Here is a 13,356-nt window from a genome sequence, read left to right as displayed (position 1 = left end):
TCAAGAAGTCTATTTAGATTTTGGTGAATTGGAGTATGAGGAGATAGTTGCCAAGTTGATAGTGGTACAGCAAGCTATATTTGACAAGCAAGTCAAGCATCGGCACTTAAAGGCTTTATATGTAAAAGGTTTTGTTGATGGGAAGTCGATGAGCAAAATGTTGGTGGATGAATGTGCTTCTGTTAATCTTATGCTTTATACTACTTTTCGCAAGCTTGGCAAGGGACTATGAGATTTGATTGAGACTGATATGATGCTTAAGAATTTTAGGGGTAATGCATCCAAGACCAGGGGGCAATAAACGTCGAATTGATAATTAGGAGTAAGATTTTGTTCACTATATTCTTTGTCATTGATGGAAAGGGTTCATACAGTTTACTCCTTGGTCGTGATTGAATTCATGCAAATTATTGTGTACCATCGACTATGCATCAATGCTTGATTCAGTGGCATGAAAATGATGTTGAGCTAGTTCACGTTGATGTTTCTGTAAGTATCACAACAGCTGATCCAATGTATTGGGAGGTAGAAGACTTCGAGTGTTTTCCTGACAAGCTATGGGAAGGAGGCTTCATTAAAATCATTGATGAAAGCCAATAGCCGATCCAAGCAGTCGGCTCTGAAAGTTTATTTTAATGGATAATCCAATAGATGGTACAGATGGTAAAATAAGACATGGCTTTACGTCGGCTGATAAATTAGAAGAGATAGATATTGGTTCTGGAGATAGGCCTAGGCTGACGTATGTGAGTGCTAAGTTGGATCCTTAATATAAGCAAGAGTTGGTAGATTTATTGAAGGAATTTAGAGATTGTTTTGCTTGGGAATACTATAAGATGCCTGGTCTAGATCGATAAATTATTGAACATCGGTTGCCAATCAAACATGGATATCGACCATTTAAACAAGCTCCGAGGAGATTTAACACAAATGTTCTTGATGATATAAAAAAGGAGACTGAGAGATTACTAGAAGTGAAATTTATCCGACCATGCCGATATGTAGAGTGGATATTAAATGTTGTTCCTGTGTATAAGAAAAATAGAAAGTTAAGAGTTTACATCGATTTCAGAGATCTAAACAAGGATACACCCATGGATGGTTATCTGATGTCGATAGCCAATATGTTGGTAGATGCAGCAGCCGGGCACAAGGTTATTAGTTTTATGGACGACAATGCAGGATACAATCAAAATTTTATGGCTGAGGGAGACATAGCAAAAACAACTTTTAGGTGCCCTGGTGCAATTGGTTTATTTAAATGGGTTGTGATGACCTTTGGTTTGAAGAATGCCGGTGTAACTTATCAGAGGGCGATGGATTATATTTTTCATAAGTTGATCGGTAGGGTTGTTGAAATCTACATTGATGATGTGATGGTAAAATCTAAAGGGTACAAGAAACATCTAGCTGATTTGTGGGAGACTTTGGAGTGCACAAGAAAACATGGTTTAAAGATGAATCCCAATAAGTGTGCCTTTGGAGTATCAACTGGACAATTTTTGGGTTTTATGGTCCACGAGAAAGGAATCAAAATTGGTAAAAAAAGTATAAAAGCAATTGATGAGGCAATGCCCCCGACTACTAAAATAGAGTTACAATTTTTGCTTGATAAGATTAATTTTATTAGGAGGTTTATTTCAAATTTGTCAGAAAAGGTTCTACCGTTTTCTCCCTTGTTGAAGTTGAAAAATGATCAAGAGTTTAAATGGGGTGACATGCAACAAAAGATGTTTGAGGAGATAAAAGGATATATAAAATGTCCACCCGTACTGGTCCCTCCTTAGCAAGGTAAGCCGTTTAAGTTGTACGTGTCGACCAATGACCGAACGATTGGATTGGCCTTAATGCAAGAGTTTGAAGGAAAAGAATGAGTTATTTTCTATCTAAACAGAAGGCTTTTGGATCCAGAAACAAGATATTCACCTATTAAAAAATTATGCTTGTGCTTATATTTCTCTTGCACTAAGTTATGACATTACTTGTTATCGGCTGAGTGTACAGTTGTTTCCAAGGCGGATGTGATCAAGCACATGCTATCAATGCCGATATTAAATGAAAGAATGGGGAAGTGGATTCTTGCATTGTTGGAATTTGACTTGAGGTACGAATCGGTTAAAGCAGTCAAAGGGCAAGTAATGGCCGATTTTGTCACTCAGCATCATAAACCGAGTATTGGCTATGTAGAGCTGATACCTTGGACGCTATTCTTTGATGGATCATCATGTAAGCAAGGTGGTGGCATTAGTATTGTTATTGTTTCACCTCGGGGGGCAAGTTTTGAGTTTGCTTTTCCAACTGAACCAATAATTACCAATAATTAAGTAGAATATGAAGCTATTCTTAAGGGACTTCAGCTTCTTCATGAAGTAAAGCCCTAGTCGATCGAAGTGTTTGGAGATTCACAATTAATTATTAATCAGTTGATCGGTCTATACGAATGTAAAGATGATATTCTGAAGGGATACTATGATAAATGCTAGAGGTTACTCAAGGAGTTTCCTCATACTTTCCTTCAGCATATTCTGAGGGCACAGAATCAAGAGGCTAATCGGTTAGCTCAAAGTGCGTCAGGTTATCGAGTGTTTCAAGAGATCTTAAGTAGTAAAACCTTAACTAATGATTGGAGAGCTAAAATAGACGATTACCTTAAAAATCCATCACAGAAGGTTACCTGCAAACTGAGGTATAAATCGACTAAGTATGTTTTGCTAGATGATCAGCTATATTACAAGACAGTCGATGGGGTATTGCTTAAATGCTTAAATCAAGAAGAGGCTAAAGTGTTGATGGGTGAAGTACATGAAGGGATATGTGGAGCTCATCAATCGGTCTATAAGATGAAATAGATTATTCGCAGGACTGGATATTTCTAACCAACAAGACTGCAAGATTGTTTTGAATATTATAAGGGGTGCCAGGATTGTCAATGTTTTGGTAATATTCAGAAATCGCTCGCATCGGCTATGAATTCAATAATCAAACCATGGCCGTTTTGAGGTTAGAGAATTGATCTAATTGGCCAGATTTTTCCGCCTTCAAGTAAATGACATAAGTTTATATTGGTAGCAACATATTACTTCACTAAGTGGGTTGAGGCAATTCCTTTGAAGATGGTAACCTCAAAGAGCATGGTTGATTTTGTCAAGGAGCATATTGTGTATTATTTTGGGATTCCTCAAACTATTACTACTGATCAGGGGACAATGTTCATATCAGAAGAGTTCAGAGATTTTACTACCAGTATGAGAATTAAGTTATTAAATTCTTCTCCTTACTATGCTCAGGCTAATGGCCAGGCAGAGGCGTCCAATCAAATTATGATTAAGCTGATCAAGCAAAAGATCGAAGAATAGCCAAGGAAGTGGCATTCAACGCTTAATTAGGCATTATGGGCATATAGGATGGCCTATCATGGATCGATTAAAGCGTCACCTTATGAACTTGTGTATTGTCATAATGCAGTCCTTCCCTGGGAGATTCAAACTGGATCGAGGCATGTCACACTACAAAATGATTTGTCAGCCAAAGTTTACAAGAATCTTATGATGGATGACTTGGAAGGCTTAAGTTGCCATTGACTGCATGCTCTTGAAAATATCAAAGCCAATAAGCTAAGGATTGTGAAGTATTACAATAAGAAGGTCAAGAGAAAATAATTTTCTGAAGGGGACTTGGTCTGGAAGGTGAAATTATGGATCGGGTCAAGAGATAGCAAGTTCGGCAAGTGGTCACCTGATTGGAAAGGACCTTATCGGATTAAATGTTGTGCACCTGACAATGCTTATATTTTGGAAACACTGGGAGAAGAGGAGTTTGACAGAGCAATCAATGGGAAATATCTAAAGAAATATCCTAGCGTTTGAATTAATACTTGATAGCCGATTTGTTCAGTCATCGGCTCTAATAGCCAGTACCAGAAGGGTATCGCCTCTAGTTCAAAAAATAGACTCAAAGGGGAAAAAGCCGATATGATATGTATCGCCTATATAGCAAAAATAAGCATAGACAAATTGGTACATGGAACATGAGTACATGGCAAAAGAGAAGTCACTTAAAACGAAGAGATTGTTTGCTAGCTTCTCCTATTACAAACTAAAGGCTAGGGAACACTTTATTCACTATGTCTTCAGCCTAGGAAGAGAGGGCTATGGAATTGGCAGTGTTAAAGAAGTCCTTGACCAGGCGCTCATGGTCCTTAGGGTGTTTGATGCCTAGGAAACCATGGGGAAGAAATTAAAGCTCATGGCTAGAGCGAGCTTGCGCAACAACCAATGCCACGATAGCACCATGACGAACACCATGAAGGGCAACCTCTCTGATGCGGTTTGGGACATCGTACAGGCGAACCACCAGCACGACACCCCTGGCGTTGATGAATCCTACCACATACTCTATAGCTGATCGAAGGCTTTCCAACTGGACCGACAGGTCTGGAAAGATTCGAGGGTGGGATAATCAAGATCTTGAAGACAAAACTAAGAAAAACAGAAAATTATGGTGGATATCTCACCCATGATTCTGGCCTTGGCCTCTGAAACCTCTGATTTGATTTTGGTTAATTGATGAAACCCTAAGTGCTAACCTAGTATATCAAAGTGATTATGAGATAGGTAGCACTACTCTAAGTAATGAAGCAATGATGAAGATCATGATGATGGTGATGGCATGGTGATGATCAAATGCTTGAACTTGGAAAAGAAGAAAGAGAAAAACAAAAGGCTCAAGGCAAAGGTATAAATAGTTGGAGCCATTTTGTTTTAAGTGACCAAGACACTTAGCGAGTGTGATCACATTTAGGATCTATAGTTGTATTATTAAGAGGGGTGAAACTCGTATCGAAATGCGGTTATCAAAGTGCCACTAGATGCTCTAACTCATTGCATATGCATTTAGGATCTAGTGGAGTGCTAACACCCTTGAAAATGTTTGTGAAAAATATGCTAACACATGTGCACAAGGTGACACACTTGGTGGTTGGCACATTGGAGCAAGGGTTAGGAACTTCACCGATGCTCTAGACAGAAAAGACGGAGGTCACTGTAAGTGAACGGACGCTATTCTCTGTTGGACCAGCGTGTCCAGTCAGGTGAAGCATGAAGACGCTGGCGACGGTCTCTGACCGGATGCTAGGTCACTTAATGATCAAACACTGGAAGGTTGCGTCCAGTCCTGCTGACGTGGCAGCGCACAGGGGAGTTGTCATGTGACCGAATGCTGGGTGTGTCGGGTCAAGCATGATCGGACATGTCCGGTCATGAAAAGTCATCTCTAGATGCTTACTGGAAACGACCAGACGCTGGGGTTCAGCGTCCGGTCACTTTGAGCTGCTGCGTCCGGTCATCACTTGACCGTTGAGATCGGGCGATCAACATTTGAAGAGAGGGGACACGTGGCATGCATCGCGTGACTGGACGCTGAGGTCCAGTGTTCGGTTGTTTTGACCAGAGCATCCGGTAACCCCGTGTTGTGCTCAGTGAAGAGGTACAACGGCTCTATTTTGTGGGGGCTTCTATTTAAGCCCCATGACCGACTCAAGCTCACTCGCTTGGCTATTTGCATTGACATAACAACCTTGTGAGCTTAGCAAAAGCCCTCCCACTCATTTCCACCATTGATCCATCATCATTGTGAGATTGGGAGAGAATCCAAGTGCATTGCTTGAGTGATTGCATCTAGAGGCACTTGGTATTTGTGTTTCGCTGCAGGATTCACTTGTTTCTCTTGGTGGTTGCCACCACCTAGATGGCTTAGAGCAGCGGAGGAGGATTGGCACGAGTTGGTGATTGTTCATGGTCATCTCCGGCGATTGTGAGGGGATTTGTACCTTCCTCAGTGAAGTGCCGAAAGGTAACTCTAGTGGATTGCTTGTGTTATTGAGTTACCTCACTTGTGGGTAGGTTCTTGCGGTGTCTAATTGTGTGGACGAGATTCATGCAACACCTCTTAGCCATCGAACCACCAAGTATTGGTCGACACAACGGAGACGTAGCGTGTTGGCAAGCATATGAACCTCAGGAGAAAATTGGTTGTCTCTTGCCCTTTGGTATTCTCCCGGTAATTGATAAAGTCTTCATCCTGTGATTGGTTCACTCCTCTATGCGGCGGTATAATCACCTCACTTACTCATTAACATTTTCGCAAACTAGCTATAACAAGCTCTTTAGTGTAGCTAGAATTGAGAGCTTGCTTTGTGGATTAAGTTCATCTTGTGAGAGCTCTTAGTGAGTAGTGACCTTGTAAATTGTGTGCCTAGTGATCATAACAACTAGAATTGTTGGATAGGTGGCTTGCAACCCTTATAGAGCTAGAGCAAGTTTGCATTTTGCTATTTGTTATACTAATCAAATTGCTCTAGTCCGTTTGTAGATTTTTAAATAGGCTATTCACCCCCCCCTCTAGCCATATTAGGACATTTCAGCCTCGGCCAGCCTCGCTTGAGTGGAGTCAGCCCCATGTTCTAAGACGGTGAGAGCAACCTGCAACTCGTTCAGATGAAGGTCCATTCGCCCAAGATCACAGGTTGCATACTCCTAATGATGAAGACACTGGCGTGGTGGCACAGACTCGCCAAGGGCCTCTTCAACAGACCTTTTGTCATTCTCCATGCCTTCGAGCCTATTAAAAAGCAAATCGCACCAAAGACACAGATGGTTTGGGGCAAAGCAGGTTGTTTTTTGATCCACAGCCATGGCCCGTATATATAGCCTGGGAGGTGAGAAGATAGAATTCATTGGGGTTATGGAATTGAAGTCATTATGGAAACGGATCAACACTCTAAAAATTTAGGGAACGAATCATGAAAAATAACGGATTTGGACTTATTGCTTCCCATAATTACAAGATACCGTGGGATTGATACAAAAGTTTTACATTAACTGACGATCAACCCACTAAGACTTCTTTGGATTGAAGGAAGTCTGGATCCCCACAAGGCCGAAGGTCATCATGGACCGAGTCATATCGGCCCGCTGATAGAAGTGGCATCAGGGGAGAGAAAAGGCCGCCTGCTAAAAAGATGCCCATATATCCAACCGATTTCTCGGTGGCTGGGAAACCATGGGAAAAGAAGTCTATTGTTTTCCCCGATGAGCATTTGATAGAGTGAACAAGGGAAAGGTGTCCATACATTTTAACCCTTGCAAATACTAGAACAGCTCTGCGATCATGGTGAGAAAACTCAGGTGACATCACAAGAATTCTTCTAACCGCAGTAGTTGATCCTCTTAATCGATAAGGCGCTGAAATGAGCGACACAATCACCCTATGCATAAGAATTCTTCTAACCACTCAAGACCCTCATAGCAAGGAATTAGACCATGGAGGGTCTAGCAGAGCCAAGGGTACTCGAGAAGGCAAGCAAAAGAGAAACATAACAGAGTTATTGCATTGCTCTCGCTAGAGTCGGATAGACATTTATAATCAGTCTGGAAGGATGGATCCAAGCGCTCGTGAAGCAATAGTGCTCTCATAAAGCTTTGAGGTATGGGCTCATAAGCAGGCAAGGACGTTGGTGAAGGTGACGGATAGTAGGCCTCAGATCAAGATTATCTACCTGTGACTACGGACCCATCGGGGCTACAGACTTGGTAATTTTGGTATAAAATTACTTTTTTCCAAAAATTAGAGGCATGTGTTTACACCAAAATTTGGGGAGAAGAACGTAAAAACTCAAAGCTTCCAAGATTATGTCATCGAGGAATCAATTGCATAAGGATCAATATTAGCTGGTTCAGATGCGGTACTGGGATCAGCTATCTTCGGATGACGTCAGCAGATAACGTCAATAAGCTACGATTGGCATTGGGAGAAACATGTCGGCCTCTATAAAAAAAGGAAAGATTAGGGTCCAAGTTATTTTAAGTTAGGAATGTTTTCTCTTATACTAAAAATTATAATGAGTCGTATTTGAGTAGTATTCACGCTTAGGTTTCGGGTATAAATATTGGACCCTGACTATTGTAAAAGTGGATCCCAATCAATCAATACCAATTACTTTTTCGGTTTCACACCAACCCTTAGGAGTAGGAGTAGTGTAAATCTCAATGAGTTTTTCAACAAGCAGGGCTGCATCGGTCCGGCTGACCTCCGGCTTGTCTGTAAGTACCATCATAGCTTATACCTCTATTTGTAAGGCTGCATCGGTCCGACTGACCTCTTACAAGCTCTAGTATAAGCTAGTTATCGATCCTTATCTAGTTCAAATACGGCTGCATTGGTTAAGTTCGACCTCCACTGCTCGAATTAGACTAAGGTCAAGTTATCGGCTCTACTTAAGGGTGGTATCCTTCGGGTAGATTCATTAAGTTATCGATCTTGCTGATGTTCTTATTGTCATTAGTTTCAGCAATATCAACCTGCCTGATCGAGATCGATCTAGATCGGCCTCACACCCTTTTAGTCCATCATTTATTCTGTCATATTACGATGATTCTTACTTTAAACGACGGATTATGTTTTATCGGCTGTTCTACTTTGATCTTGATCGTACGTAGTACGCGGTTAAGACATGCCTGATCTTGAGAAGGTTTACCGGCTAGTTAAATCTGGTCTATAGCGCGCTATTATAGATGTAACGATCTGGTCGATCCCCCACTATTAGTACTTTAGATCAGAGTATGCTGGTTGGTAGATTTGCTTTCGACTAGATATGACCGTGGTTGTTTGCTATGCCTGCATCGGCTAAATAGCTGATCGCCTGTACTTTAACGCTTATAGTGTGTCTTCATGATTCTGTTAAATGTGAATAGATCTGTTTACTTTAAAAGATTTAATCTGTTATCTTTATTATGGCTACCATCGATCCGGTCGAACCCCCGTTGTTAAAGATAATAGATTAGATTCAATGAGTTTATAAATCTATTTGTATTAAATAGTCGATTGTTCTCATGTTATGATCCTTTTTCTACCTGAATCGGCTATTTCAGCGGATTCGCTTATGCTTTCACACATATAACATGTCTTTCATAAACCTGTCAACGTATAGATGGTTTTATGGATTCTTTGGCTTTAGTTTGTTGTTATCATCACAGCTGCATCAATCCGATCGAACCTCACTATTGATAGTAACAGATTAAATTCAGAGCGTTTATAGATCCATTTATACAAGACAATCGATTTTGTTCACATGTTATATCATTTCTCGTTAAACTTATCGGCTCAATGCTTTACACCGGTTATATTTATCTAGCTGATGATGTTACTTATATCTGGGCACGTTGCATTCGTTACTATAAAATCAATCATGATCCACGACTGTTACAGTTCTTAAAAGTCGAATCGGCTATTTAGTCAATTTTCCCATTTAGTTGCTCCCAAAGCGGCACACTTGGAATTGTCTAGGCAAAACCGACATGTTCCACATTAAATTACTGATAAAATTTCTCTCATTGTCAATTGTAGGTCAAATTGACTGGCACGCCCTCGGAAATTTCACAGGGTCGACTGGTCTTGCGTTGAAGCCAAATGGATCTCCAGCCTTGCTACATCAAGCAAATCCTTCTGGCTTGCTGCGTATTGACATTTTTGTGCCGACACCTTCAAATTTAGGTTTTGGGTCTATAATATGCGCGGCCTCTAATAGAATTTCATCAGGAGCAGCTAAGGGGAACTCCACTGATGTTTGCAGTTACAAACACGGTCTCATATTAGTCTCTTGATGTATCATGAATCCTTGATCATATTAATGGTCCTGTTGCTTATGAAATCTTCCGAGAAAGATTCTTCACGCCCGCACCAACACATTTTAATGTAACGGTGTCCGAATTGGAATCAGTCTTGACGATGAACTTGACGTCAAGAAAATCTCTGATGTTTCGAAGTGTGTCTATACCATATGGAGTCAACTGTCCCACACGAACCTTTGATACATCAGGTGGGCATAAAGCACACAGGATAAATAGGAGGCCCTGCAAGCATTTAAGAGAAACTCAATAAACAAAAACGTTTGTAACTTATGCATGGAATATTACCAGGATAGACAACAATTAATTTAAGATGGGCAAACATAAATGTACAGCACTGTCAGTCCAAGAGAGGACATCAATTTGTAAGAGAAGTAGATTGTTGAAAAAAATATTTTCATATCTATTAATCCACAGGCCATGTAAAACTTGCAGCTAGACACAAACTGGCCCAAAAAACAAAATGCTTCACTGCCCTGTCTAAGCTTCGCTGAGCCCATAACAAGATATAGGGCCATCATCAAGCATAACATCAGGCACAACTCAGAAAGACAGACCTGATGTGTAGAGTCAACAACACCTCCTTGAGCCACCTCTTCTAGTAGCATTGTAGCATTGATGCAGCTTGAACACCAAGATCCTCCGGAGAAGTCAGCTCAGGCTTCTCAGATTCTTCATTTATTTCATCAACACTAGGACATCTACAGAGAGCAAGCATCCCGTAGTGGTCTCAGCAACTAGTGATACACCATAGCCTGGTGACCTGCGACATATCAAAGAAAAGTTGAAAAGATCTGACAAATTTCTGAGTGACAACTCACAAGAGACAACAGGAAAGAATGCAGTTATCAAAATTCAATAGGATTGGAAAAGGAAAACTACCTCCCACCAGCAGAACCAGATCTATGATCCGTGTCTATATGAACATCAGGAATGAAGCGATGAAGATTCCACGTGCAGCATATATAATGCGGCTTTGTAACTGTGGTGATACTCTAGTGGAGAACGAAACACCCCTTATCCTCTTCACCATACCTTCATCTACCCAGTTTGCTGCCTGTGAAAGTACTTAGCATCAGATGTCAATGCCAGCAGAGTTGACATATAATCAACAGGAAATCAAAATGAAACGCACCGTCAATGTGCTATTTATATTGCAAACCCGGAGAAACACTTCACCACCACCAAGAGGAGGAGATCCACGGCTATCAATATTTAGAGCGAAACCCTCCAGAGGAACACCAAAGTGCTTGAGCATATGCAAGGTTGTTGTCTTGAAAGTATCCACAGAAGGGTCCTTTGTATCATTAGTGATTCCTAAAAGCAGGACACCAGTTTCAGACTTTGAAACAATACATGACACAGCCATCCTTGAGAAGATAATTAGAGATGTGACTTGTGAGGGTTTTTTTTAGTTATTGACTACATTAAGCAGGTCACCTAAAAGTGCCAACAGCTCCACGACCTTCTTCAGGAAAATGCAGGACATACGACCTTGCCTAAAAGTCTCAGAGTTATGGATTACAAACACAAAAATCTGGAATGCTAACTGAATTGAGCAGGTACCCATTTGTATCTTATGCTGGCAGCCATCAACATCAGGGATGTGCACCTCCAAAGAAGCATATACGCAGTTGGCAAGACGCAAGAGAAACTCAATACCCAGCGACAACACAAGGCGGCCAAGCTTACAACAGCCCATCCTAAAACTGTTAAAATGTGAATGGACCTTTTCTTCAGCCACGTTTCAAAACATTTGCACGGAAGCTACAAATAAGCCTTAGCAGCAGGGGAACAAGTAGGCAACTACTCCAAACACATAGACAAGCATTGTACCAGGTGTGGCATAGTAGAAAATGAAGATAATCTATTTTTTACTTGTTCTTTTTCTAGGGTCGTTTGGTTTTCAGCTACACCACCGATCCTAGCCGATGAACCCAATGGAGGACAGGTAATACAAGCACAAATTGTGGCACTACTCAGCAGACGAGGGCAGGACTACGGAGTCTAGGACTCTTCATCCATGATAATGGGATCTCAATCCCAGGAGGCATCTTCATCCAGGCCCAAAAGCAAGAAGTACAGGGACCTCTTCATGCAGAATCACAGGGTGTACACTCGCATCCATAGTGGTGAATGCACTCAACTTCGGCCAGGCGAATCATATTACAGACATCCAACTTCACGAGAAGATAACATTATTGAGCAGCTAGCAGTCTGGAGAGGTTGACCTCTATTAGCGGGTTCTCCAGCAACAACAAAGAAAGACCCTTTGTATAATGGAAATTAGGCTGACCAAGAAACAAAGTAGCTGACAACCTAGACCCTTTGTGTGCAAGAAAATAGGCCAACAAACAATCAAAGTAGCTCACAACGTAGCCAAGGAGGCATTGGAGGCACACTTCTCATTCAACTTTGCTTTCATGTAACCATGTAGGCCACTCTATGCATTGTCCCAACAACAGGTGTTGCAAAATGTACACTAGGGTGATTTCCACCTCATTTCTCTGACTTGCTTTTAATGAATAAAGGTGGTGCCAAAAGAATTATCGTGAGGGTATCAACCAGCAACCTGACACTTAAAGCACTAGCACAATTCAACTACTTTAACGAAATTCAAACCAAACAATTTCTATTGAAATCAGGTACAACCGCAAAGAAATTCATCCAGGAAGAAAATTTCCACACACCAAATTCTTTGGAGCAATCCATTTGGCCTGACACTTAAAGCACAACATAAAAATTCTTTGGAGCAATCCATTTGGCCTGACACTTAAAGCACAACATAAACAGATGAGGACCTTACCTTTGAGCCGAATCGATATAGGAGCCCTCGCAAATAGACCAAGCAGTATGAGCGGCTCAAGGAAGTAGCCAATGCCCCGGTGCACCCTGCAGTCGTGCTCAAGGCCCTTTCCCCCTATAATCACCCCCGGCCGGTACTTCAGCTTCGTTCCTGCAAGCACATACAAGCAACACCCCCCATAAGCACCAGCACCCCCAGAACCAAACACAAAGGCAGGACGCACAATACAATCAAGCTCACGGGGGCAAGTCCATGCCTGTATCGTTGAGCTCGATGGTGTGGTGGTCGGAGATCTTGTCGAGGAGGCGGAGGAGGGAGACCTCGTGAGGGCGGAGCCCCGGGGCCGCGTCCCCGGAGCGGATGTCCACGATGGTGACGACGGTGGAGGTGAGCATCGCCAGCACCAGCCGCTGCCGGAGAGACGCCGGCTCTTGTCTCGTCCCATCTCTGGGGACGGTCGCGCGGCCGGCGCGGAGGCGGAGGCGGAGAGGGGTTAGGGATTTGGCGCGCGGCGGCGAGGCTGGTCCCGGCGGGTGGCCGCAGCTTGGGGGAATTTGATTGGGAGCAGTGGAGGAGACTGACGTGTGGGGTCGGATATAGAATTAGCAGGCCTACACTGAAGTCTCCTGGGCCGCAAGTAATGGCCCATGTAGTGAGGGAGGTGGTGAAGTGTCGCCACATGATTAATTTATTATCTGCTCAAAAACACATGATTAATTATTAATTTACAGTATATTTGGTTTCATATGTTTATTTGAGTGCCTTTTATATCCCTGTCATGACTGTATTAAAATTAGTTTAAAAGATTGCCTAAGAGATCGGAATGTGTCAAGCGGGGAATTTAGTATGTTGTGTACTTTCATAACT

At 42.0% G+C, this 13,356-nt stretch overlaps 1 pseudogene; it reads right to left on the bottom strand.

Annotated features, from left to right (window-relative positions):
• Nucleotides 1-9,522: 9,522 nt before the first annotated feature.
• LOC136542067 (probable RNA 3'-terminal phosphate cyclase-like protein) lies at nucleotides 9,523-13,051 on the bottom strand (annotated as a pseudogene).
• Nucleotides 13,052-13,356: the final 305 nt, after the last annotated feature.

The sequence above is a fragment of the Miscanthus floridulus genome, chromosome 3 (assembly GCF_019320115.1).
Source record: "Miscanthus floridulus cultivar M001 chromosome 3, ASM1932011v1, whole genome shotgun sequence".
Classification (NCBI taxonomy): Eukaryota; Viridiplantae; Streptophyta; class Magnoliopsida; order Poales; family Poaceae; genus Miscanthus; species Miscanthus floridulus.
This window is presented reverse-complemented; position numbering and strand designations above follow the sequence as displayed.